A 12,605-nucleotide genomic window follows, 5' to 3' on the forward strand; every position below is an offset into this window, starting at 1 on the left:
TATTGATTATTATATGAAGGACGAGTAAGAGCAAGAAAAAAAGAGAATAAGATATATATTAAATGTATATACTGTGTGTGTGTATATATATATATATATATATATATATATATACACAGAGTTTTCGAGAATATATTTCTGATTCTAATTTTGATAGTAATCTCTGATAATTAAATCAATTTGTTACAAGTAAATAAATAAATATATATATATATAATAAATAATAAGAAATAATAAAATAATATAATTAGAATAACAAAATTAGAAATATATAATAAAAAATAATTAACAAGAAGTAAATAATAAGAAATAATTTTATATTAAATAGATAAGAGTAATCTTTCCATTCCTCATGTATTTTTAAAAGAATTATTAAAGAAAATAATAATTTATGTCTCGTAAATACGAGAGATAAATACTTGTAGAAAGATTATTTCTTGCTCGTAAAACGTTACAGAAATGGAAGATTATTGCCAGTGCAGTTGTTTCTGCATCCGACATCAGCGTGTGAAACAGCAAAGGGACTGGTGCAACGAGAGCCTGGGAGTGCCTTTTTAATGTCACGGAAGGAGTTACCTTTAAGTATTGTCGATGTCGAATCACATGAATCGTTAGATTGGGAGAGAGTCTGATAATAAGAGAATCGGAGACAGAGACATTCCTCGATCGGATTTTTGCAGAGGGACGACCCAATCGCGAGATGGACCCGATGCTCTTCAGGGAGCGCAGAGAATGCCTACGTCTTTCCTTTGCTCGTAAGTAACGATTAAATATAATGTTCGATCCGTGTAATCGTAATTATACGTTCTGGCTTAACATAATTCATAAACATTAACAATTATATGCCATGCGAGATACCTTGCAATCACGATCGTATGCATTTCTGTAGAAAAATTTTATTGCAATATTTCTGATTAAGCAAAAACGGATTCTGCGTGCGATTGAAAAAAGAAGTTAGTATCATCTCAATTAATTATACATGTACAAATTTTCACTAAGAAATGCGAATAAGATAAATTTAATTACAGATATCAGATAATATATACTACCATATTTCAGAAAGATGCATAAAAAATATAAATGCATATAAAAAAATAAAAAATAAAATCAAAGAAATGAAGAAATCGATAGGATAGATACAGAAAAGATGATCCGTTAATCATCGTTGCGGTCGTTAAGGGATGGTCGCGTTGTTATCAAGAATTATTATCATCAGTACAAAAGAGGGGATTAAATCCGTGTTCTAACCTTCCTCCTCGGTGACCTTACCCAGCCGCTCGTCATTCCATAGCGTGCTCCTGCCCGAACGATTTGCATAAGAGCACCGGAGTATGTAATCGAGCGTTCGCTAGGGCATACAGATAGATACCTCTTATACGTGCATGCGCTTCGGCGGCAATATGTAGCTACATATAAGGTCTCGCGTTGCAGGCACGATTCAGGTAAATGCATTTACTATTCTACTCGCACAACGAGCTTGGCTCATCCGCATCTTACAAAGATCAAATTACATCCTCCTCTTATATATACATATCTGTGCACTTAGAGACAGCTGCTGGAGTGATCTTACAGATGAAGGATTTCAGATGACGATAGGCCGGAATAATTAACGAGAATATGAAAAAAGTTTCATTATTCGAACACTATTGCATGTTTCGACAATCTTCGTCTTGTAGGATAAAAATAAATAATTTTATCGGATATGCGGAGTCGAAGATGACGTTTCAACGTTATGCGAATGTACATTCTCGTTTCAAATACAATCATATATATAATGAATCTTGTCGTCATAATATTCCTGAAATCTTTTGGGGCCCACGACAACCACACTTGACGCATGTCAATGTCGTTCTTAGATATCGACAATAAATAAACCTGTATAAATGCATTGCTCAACTCGGTAATAGATTTGCCGCGACAAGTGGCTAGGTCAAGCGTACAGGCTCCCTAGATTGTTTTACAAATATTTGTACAATTATTTTTTTTATTATTATAGTAGGTATAAGTAGTGTGTGGTGATCTTTTGTAAATAAAAAATTCAAGTTTTTCTTTATCTTGATCATCTATGTTGATCATCTCTAAATGGCGTTCTAACATCTGGGTTTTCCAGCAGTCTAAACACAATGGTCTTCTGACGGAGATGTCTAGAAGTCGTTAGTCGGACTCTCTTTTTCGCAAGTGTTTCCTCATACATGACGCTATTGAGAAAGACGACAGCTTTTCGATAGAAGGATTGCATTAAAGATCTATCACAATCAGTGATATCTCTATAACAGGTCGTTGTCAGATATGTTGTAACGAAAGTCTTCAGATTTACATTACAATCATGACCGAGAGAGCACGCGCGATTAATTCTTCATAGGAATAGTTTGTATCTTTATGACGACAACTTGAAATATGTAATATTGTATTAATTGTGCACACGAGATGCGGAATGGCATGTTATAAAAAATTCAGACATGTGTCTTTCGTACTTTTAACGAAAAGTTAGCATAATTCTCTGTCTTAATTAAGGATTGAGATTTATAAACCGAGACTGTTTTTTTTTGTATAAATGTGTATAAATATATATATATATATATATATATATATATATATATATATATATATATACACATAAAATAACGATTAAAAAACAGTCTCGGTTTATTATAGTTATTAATAAATAAATAAATAAATAAATAATATATATATATATATATATATAATTTATATATATATAATATAATAATTTATTAATTGCGAATACAATAATGCAATGTTAAATCTATCTTTTATTAGCTACCTTCTCGCATAATGACACAATATTTACGATCTACAGAAGTCGTAAATTCAAGCGAAGTACATGGAGTAGTAAATTGCTATGCGAGTATGTATTTAAATAGCTATTTGGATAATATGTGATACCAGAAGCAGCTAACGGATATTAGAATTTCTCAACCGAAATTTCATTAAATCTCTCGGTCATGACACTAGCATCTGCGCGAAATTTAATTTTCGGAAGTTTGCGGCACGTGTTAATGCGCGCATATCTCTTGCCCTTTAACACCAATACAGACTAATACATATTCCGAATATTTTTATGACGTACAAAAACCATTGAGGTAATGCAATTGTGCATGTAATCGAGGATGAAAGTTACTCAACAGTAAATATATTACAAAGCATGAACAATCACAGTTACATTAAAAAATTGCCGTTGATATAAAAAAAATATGGTAATTATAATTAGAATAAAAGAAAAAATAATTAGGATAAAAGAAAAAAATAATACAATAATAAAATAACTTTTCGAAATATAGATTTTTGAAAGTACAATGACAGGATCACGAAAAAATTTTAATTTTTATAATTTTACTTTAATAGAGATACAATGTACTCTCGATATGTTCGATATGCAAAGTCTTTTCGTAAAATGTCAAATTTAGTTTATTAAACACATTCATCTACGAGATGAGAATATCCATCGTACTTAATGCGTCCGCATCGTTTGAAAAACCGTTTCCAATAATCTTCTTTACGTTGACATTTCCGATTGTATCATAAATCAGAGATACGCGATTTCGTGGCGTAACATCTCGATACGTGTAGCAACGTGCTACAACGAGCTAATTACGGTGCAGGTCGAATTGTCGGTGTTATATTAGTGTGTGTGTGTGCATGTACGTATAAGTCGAAGTAATGTTGGCCGCGATCCTTCACGCGAACATCTTCAGCGTCTCCCTTTTCCGCGCGTTTCTCGATAAAATTCTCTCTTCTCGACATCGACTAATATCGGCCACGATTGACGCGCGCCGATGAGTTATATTCCAACATTAATCCTAAGCGTAAGTTTAATGAAAAGTTCGAAACGTCGGCGAGAAAGGTCGATCGATGTTTCAAACTTACTCACGATTGTCCAATCTATTTGCGCGGATATACATATAATCTCAATCAATATTAAGAAAAAATATGCCTCATTAAACTAGCACCACATGGCAATTTGTGTCCTCGGCTTAATTCCAAGTCACGCAATCTCCTCTTCGAAAGATTCTCTTCAATCCAAATAACATATGTACATGTCGTAAAATTTAAAAGCGTATATCGAATTTTTCGAATTAAAAGATTTTAGATCATGACAATTTTTTTCTAATTAATATATATTATATGTACAATAGGATGATTCTTATATATTTTGTAATTAACTTTATTTTTATACCGGATGAGCTTAAACATTCCGGCCAAACTTTGAGATTTTATAGAAAATTTAATTTTGTGAACAAAAAGTTTCCTTAAAAAATATCGAAAAATGTTTCCTTAAAAAGTTAGTATTTAAAAATTTCTGAAATCACAATTATTTTATACATTTTTACAAATATCAGGAAATAATTTTTTTAACAAGAAGTATCAAAATAGAAGTTTGAATGTAAAGAATTGAATTATCTTTTAAATTATCTTTTAAAGATCAAAATAATTGTAGTACGTTTCATAGGTTTTGAGATAACTAGCTTTTTAAAAAGCTCTATGATAATCGAAAAAACATATTTTTTTTATACATTTGAAAGTATAAAATAACCATGATTTCAGAGATATTTGGACCCTAACTTTTTAAGGAAGCATTTTTCGATTCATATTTATAGTAAATTTTTGTTCGAAATTAAATTTTCTATAAAATCTCAAAGTTTGACCGGAACGTTTGGGCACACCCTGTAGAATCAATGAATTGTATGAATTGAAAATTGCCATATTAAAATAATCGATTTAATTTTCCTATTTTATTTATTTTTTTTTTAATTTCATTAATTTATTTTATTTATTTTCATTACATCTCATTTTTATACCCTTTAAAGATCTGTTTAAGATCAGTTTGTTTCGTATTACACGCTTCGCGGATCATTATGTATGGATCGAGGCCGGCGCAGTGCTAATAGTTATAGTTACGGTCGTTTAGCGTTTGAGACAGTAGATTTTGCAACGTTCGTGTGCATATCGTCAGTGCAATCGGCGTGTGTATTAATAGCAGATGCAATCTCGTCGAAATTCGCCGGATGTCTCGCTATGTTCTTTGTCCGTCCGCGAAATGAAAGAGGCTTCTCCCCCTCTTTCGTCGCTCTCCTTCCGCACTCCCTCGCATTTCGTCACAGGGCGATGGGAACAATTTGATATTTCGCGTTTCATATACACGATGTATATCCTTCCCATGTTACGGTACGCTATTTGTGCTCGCATTGTCAGATGATAAATTGTGCCTGTATTTCGTCTGACATAAGTATCCCATCACGATCCAATGTGTGACGAGATCAGATCTCACAATTATTGATTGCATTGCGCTCAAAGACTTAAATTTTACCCGTTCGTAGAAAACAATCGAATTTTGTAATTGCATGTTACGTTGGAATTTCAGAATTTGTTTTGAGCGTGAGTCTTCTTATAATCTTTTAATTATTAACTCTAATTGTTGGATTAATAAATCGTAAGATGAAGAATCGATTATATCAGCTAAGTTATTGATATGTTTGACTTACTGATAATATCAGGATGAGTATCAGTGTGATATTCATCCAGTCTGTCCTACTGTAAGCTCGAAAGGTAAACTATGTAAATATAATACATATAGCGCATGGATAAAGTTATTTAATATGCATTTCTCAGGCTTTATGCATCTCTCAGGGTACTTGTATGATTGCATGCGATCGTGAGATAACGGGATCTCATTTGTAACGATGCCAATTGGTATGATTGCACAGCTGTAATAAATTTGTAACAAAAATGCAATGAGAAAGAGAGAGAGAGAGAGAGAGAGAGAGAGAAAGAGAAAAAGAGAGAGAACGTAATGTACGCGTATATGTTGTCCTATATAAAAAATTATCTCCACAAAATTGTAACATGTCATGATAAAGAATCAAAATTTTACCATTAAACTTTTTATTATTCTTATTAAACTTTTTATTATTCTTTCCAAATTTATTTGCAAATTAAATATAAAATTTATTTATAAGATATATATATATATAATATATATATATATATATATATATATATATAATTAAAAAAGATTACAACATCCCGTTTCTTTCTCTTTCTCTCTCTCACGTTATTTAATAAATAATAATAATTTCAAGCTTCCGCTTTTTTAAATATTACAGTATATCATATTATCATTGTAATATCTGACTTTTCAGATGATAGACTAACGTTAAATATTATAATTGATTGATTGCGAATAAAAAATTACAGTCGCAAGCTGATGCTCATCCTCGGTACTTTTCATATGTACTCAGACCTTGATCTCGCAGTACGCTGTGACCCTGGGGTCGCAAATACACTCGCAAGTACATTGCTCCTGCTGTCGCATTTTGCCGGAAAAAGGAGAATCATCATTAAGGCCGCGTGTCTCGCGGTCGATCGCGTGACTAATTTCTTTTTGTATTCGTTCGCCGAAAGATGCTTGAAGAGGTCAGACAAGCCCCGTTCGTGCGAATATCTCGTGCTTCTTGCCACTTGTCATGCGATCTAGCGTACGTGTCGTTCATCAAAATTAAGGAAATATGTAGCAGAGAAATATAATTATTTAATTTAATTATTTAATTCAATCATTTTTTTTAAATTTAATCTCTTGGATACGAAGAAAGTAATAGAGAGAGACATGTCTGTAAAGTTGTCTAAACATAATTTAATGACAGCTGAAAATAACATCGACAAGAGATACTTTATGATTTATGCAAAATTATGCCGAACGATCAATTGTTATATCTCACACCGAATGTTTCGAGGAGCTGCGGTAACTCATGAGAAAGTTAATTTTCTCCCGTGACGATCGGTAAAAATGTATTACATTCTTCAGGAATGATGTCAAGTGTTTGGGAAGAGGAAGGGGGAGTTTTCAAAAAGCACGCGCGCATGCACACACATGTGAACAGCGAGCGGGATATGGATGTATACTCAGCAGGTGCTCATTCAGAAGCTAATTCTAGAAGTACGCGTGTGAAGCAGCAGTCATAATGGCATAATTGCAAGTTGAAGATGAGGTAATCGAACATGCGCTGGTTCGATAGTTTTGTAAAGTACGATTACATCCTCGCGCAGCGAGGAGAAATTGCAAAAGATGAAGTACAGACTTGAGGAAGAACATGAGATTTTAATATTTAATATTTAATATTTTAATTCTTCTCTTAATATAGAAGTATACAATCGTCGAGGATAATAGGAAAGAGTCCTATGTTATATAAAGAATTCTTTACTTTAAACGAAGACTGTGTAAATTCATGGAGACTTTCACGAGAGCGGATTTCTACGTATCCTGGTCAGTCGCATATCGATTCCTTTATATCTCAAAAATTCTGGATGGTTATACGATCAAAAAAAACGATCGAAAGTGAAGGACCGCCAATTTGATGGTCCACTTTCCTTGAAGCGCAACGGGGAGTCCTGCGAATACATACATATAATGCCACGGCGCCACGATGCACCCAGATTCTTGGCAAGCAGTAGGTCATCTCTCGCGAGCAGAGCGAAGAGTTTTCACTTTCATCGCGACCGAGGGAATGCTTACTTAGATTCGCGCGCACGCGACGGACAAAGGCATTGCTGAGATGCGGTTTAAGTATGACACGCAGTTTCGAGGCAAGGAGATCTCGGGACATCCGTAACCTTCCATTGAATTCGTGCGAATTCTACGTTCCACTTGGCCTCTTCCTCCTCCGGACGCGAAAATATCTCGACATCATAGGAGGAAGTCCTCGCGGAGCGGATTGAGTTCTCTTGTTTTGCCAAGCTGATGAGTAAAGATCAATCGCCATTTAAAATTATAATAAAAAATTTTGTAAACAAATTATAAATTGTCTCTAAAGTGGGTATTAAAAAAGCTAGACAAACAGAAAAAATAATGAGAGAAAATCTTTAATTATAAATTATTTATAAAATATTTTTCTCCTCTCTAATCTTCTCTATTTCCTCGTGAGATACATGATCCAGCATCCTCCCGCAGGGCAACGCCACGGCGAAAAAAGGATCGTGGCCTCCAACTACACTCACTTCTTACGTCACTCAATAATAAGCGTGCTCGAATGTGCCGTCTAAGTGGTATGGCAGTTTCTCACTTGTAGCGCAATACATTCTGAAATGCATTTTTTTTCCTAGGATTTGGATCAACCCGGACGAGAGAGGTACCGTAACCGAGGGTCTCGCCGAGACTTCGTGACCGAGGCTTTGAGGTCGCGAGAATTTCAAAGATGGAAAGGATCAAGATTGCGATTCAGCTGAAAAAACTCGAAAACTCATAAACGGTCTTTCTAGACACAAAAATATCTAGAGACACGGAAGATGGGAGCTAGTTGTAAGTATAGATTTTCATAAATATAAAAAATTAATAACTACAGAGGAGAGAACAAAAATAGATGAACAAATAGTCTCACGATGCTCCTCCACTTGGAACAGTGCAGATATTTATTTTTTTATGAGAATAAATAGCTATTGAGCTATTGAGTAATATTTTTTCAATCGGGCTTTCTTTAATGACAATAATAATTGTAATTAGTCAAAATGTGTATTCGTATATCTCTGACAAAGTTTGCTAGAAATATGTCCGTGTACGTATGAAACTTACTACGGAGTTGCGGATCACGCAATCCATAACCAGCAAGTGCGATCTTGGAACTCGGACTTTAAGACCGGGGAGAACGAAATGGCACATGAATGTCTTCGAACAATACAACGCGAACGAGAGAGGGAAGGACGCAAGTACTAGATGCGACGAATATATCGCGAAGGAAAGAATGTCATCCCTCTATTCAAGGAGGGTACCATTCGATCCAGAAGCTAGGCGTTAATGTCACGCACTTCAGCCGGAGAGTCTAATTCGACGAACCTTGATCTTTAAAGCGCGCCTCAGCGCTAAGAGAAGGCTATTTGTCGAGCAAGAGACGTCCTCGATGTATCGCGGAACTCTTGTTTTATTGTCCGATGACCAAAACTGTTCATGCAAGGTCTGCGACTTCTATCGTTTCATTGACCTTTTGGGGACGCGCTTTATTCTTCCGCGAATTATTCTTCTTCGTCTGGAGAAGGCATCGAAAATAGCCTCTTGAAAAAAAAGAAACGACGAGGACGCGATGAGGAAGAGATGGAACGAATGACCGCGTCGCGAATGTTCCTCGATCCTCACGAGTCATACATAAATCCGCAGGTAGAGATAAGTGGGCGACTCGCATAATTATCGGATAATTCGTGCAACTGCATTCCAACAATGCGATGCGCATTTCGCAATGAGGATACGATCGATCCTACTCGAGCAGCATCTCTTTCCTTCGAGCGCAACAATATATCTCAATCGCGAATTTAAGGGTTTGTAGATTTACGTTGTCGTTTTTTTTTTTTTTGTTTATCTGATCTATGTTATTATTAAATAAGAATTTAATTTAGAATATCAAGTATCAGGTGATTTGATGGGTTATTTTTTACTTAACAAATATATCTCATTCCGGATAGTAAGATGAATGATATATTTTACACAGTTATTCCAACAATTAGATATACAATACGAATGATTGAGTAACTCGCAGGAATTTATTGCGCAATATTACGTATAATGCAAATCGAGATATTCTCGATATTCTCTCTCTTGTCACTATTTAATGAGCAATAAAAATTTGCTATTAAAGAACGCGCGTAATATAAGTTATGTGCGCGTAACCGCTGTTTAGGCTATATACTCTCTTTATTGTGGACACCCAAACCACGATTTCTCTCTTGCCCGATCGACAGCAGGTGCTCAGATGCTCGTCTTAATTAATCACGCCGCGCTCAACCACAAAGGGGAAAGATCGGAGTAATCCTGCCCTGACCTGCTCTTGCTGAATGCGTGTTGAGCGATCCAGGAATGAGCGAGGCTGGGCACAATGAGGATCGTTCGTCGAACAATCCGTGCATGTATGCCTTTCTCCGACCGCTCGCTTTGCGAACTCGGAGATGCAAATCCCATATAAAAATAGATCTCGATGAAGCGCACTTGCGTCCTCCACCTGCGTTCAGCAATGATTGCTTCAATAAAAAATCCTGCGTACGATTTTTTGCAATTTGCGTCACGGTCATTTTTTCAACGAAGCTCTTAAGCTTTAAAGAATATTATTATTTTCTCTTATCTTCACGCATTTGCATTTTTCATTTCACATTGCTGGAGGAAGAGGGAAGTGCGATATCGATCTTGCGAAGAAGCGCACCTCATTATTATCAAATTGAGACAGCATACATTTACTCTTTAATAACAGATAATAACACGCTTGAACATATGGTATTAATTTATAATGTTAGATAGGTGTCAAACAAACGAGATTGTAAGTGGAAATCTTAATTTTCTACAAATATAAATATGGAAAAGAGGTGTATTTATAAAAATTTTTAAGCGAATAAATCATCATCGAGGGAAGTCATGTAACACATAAGATAATAAATTGGCATTCTCCTAGTAATTCTTAGTAATGAAAAAAATATATCGATTAAAAATTATTGTATACTAAACTTTTTTTTAATAGAGAGAATAATAAATTATATTGAAATATTTTTAAATATAAAATAATATATAAAAAAGACTTCTAGAGAATTTTCCCACAGATATTTTTATTATATAATTATATCATCCTTATATAAGCAATCACTTCTGTTTCCCCCTACTACCTCATCAAGAAAAATCCCACGCAGAGAACGGATTTGCATCTACGAAGCACTCTTAGTGTCTAATATTTCACGATGCTACAACGCCCATGTCAGTCGAGTCACTTTAAAGTCGATTCTCAATGCGAGGAAAAAGGCACGATGCAAAATGCGAGATAATTATATTGCACAAGTCAGAACGTTTTCCATGGCATGTGTATTCTTAATGTACATGTCTTCTTTATCGCACAAAATTTTATGTGAAGATATATATTAGTGTGTAATCCATTAGAAGAATAGCACAAGAAAAAAAAATTGATATTGAAACATTTTCCATCTCGTGTGTGAAAAAATATAATTCAAATCAATTTGACATAACACAGGAAAATAGATTTTCAGGAAATAAAGCAATGATTATTTCCATCCGCACCCACAAAAATAAAGGAACGGTCGAACGATTTTTCGAGATATGTGTAATTTAAGTGGAAAATGGTATCTGTTTGATCTTCCGTTTCGATTTCAATGATTGGAATATTTCTGTTATAGAGACGAAAAAGAAATTGCGAAACTGAAAATTATGCAATTATTAAAAATGTCCCAAAAACATCTTATTGCATATACTAATAATAATACTAATAATTAACATCGACATTTTATTTGCTTTATCGAATCTGGAAATTGATTATTAAATAAAAGATTTCTGAGGTTTTTAAGAATATTTTAAAAATTCTTTCTAAAAATTTCTCTTTGTAATTAATCTTTTTAAAAATTGTCTCTTTATAATTAAAATATAGATTTAAAAATGAGGATGCATTTTTTTAAATAAAAATATTATATAAATTTTGCTTTAATTAATTCAATAGCAAATAATTCATAAAATTTGAATATGTGTTTAAGGAAATTTCGCGCAAGGAATGCAGAAGCGATAAAGAGCTATAAAGGTAATCTCACATGAATCAAGGAATAAAAATATTCCGTGACATGTAAGATTGACAAGAAACGGAAATGAAGAAATAAATAATAAGCGTACTCGGGTCATGATTTATCCGCGCGCGAAGCAGTTGCAGATCGAATCGCACAACGTTTCTCATGATTCATACGCGCATTTTCCATTTTTCATCGACGAGTTATTACTGGCTATAATCAATTAAAGGAAATCAAGGAAGAGAGAACGTCTTCCTTATGATACGTTTGATATCATCCTGAAGCTAATAGACTCACTTTCTCGCTAGAGATCGACATTCCACAGGGTTATTTTAGAGTTACCTCAATTATGTATATATATAGACGTGTGAATCTCTATTGCGCGTTTTAAAATTACAGATATTTAATATCATATATATGAACGTAAATGTAGAAAATATCATGACAGTGTTATTATACACGGAAAATACAATCAATTATTGTAATTGTGCAAAATTTGTTATAATCTTCAATTAACTGCAATTAGCATTAATAAGTTAATTAACTTTTCTTCGCTTACGTAATCAAATTATTGTGCTCCTACGAATAGCAAGAGCGATATCGAAATTTATCAAAGTATAAGGAAGCAACTTTATGGCGACTGAATATCATGCGAGAATCCTCTCTCTCTCTCTCTCTCTCTTTCTCTCTTGATTTGTGGAAGAATTATATAGGGGTTAAACGTCATGGGAGAGGCATGAAAAATGGACTCGGTGAATTCGAAGCCTCACATTACACCATCGATTACGCGGACAATCGTATTAGAAAACCGTAGATCAAACGCCGTTGTGCAGCATCGAGTGTTGCATTGAGTGCCGTCTCTTTCATCCTCGTTCACAGATAACTGGACGAAGATCGCCATTCACTAGTACAGATCAACTGTTGGATCTCTCGATCTTGATATAGCAACTTCTAATGCTAAATAACCGCCAGGCATCAAACGAATCTTAAGCCGTTCGTTAGAAAATTCCGAAATCGCGAAATCCGGAATCCGTAATCAGTATTATCAATGACAG

The sequence above is a fragment of the Cataglyphis hispanica genome, chromosome 4 (genome assembly GCF_021464435.1).
Source record: "Cataglyphis hispanica isolate Lineage 1 chromosome 4, ULB_Chis1_1.0, whole genome shotgun sequence".
Lineage (NCBI taxonomy): Eukaryota > Metazoa > Arthropoda > Insecta > Hymenoptera > Formicidae > Cataglyphis > Cataglyphis hispanica.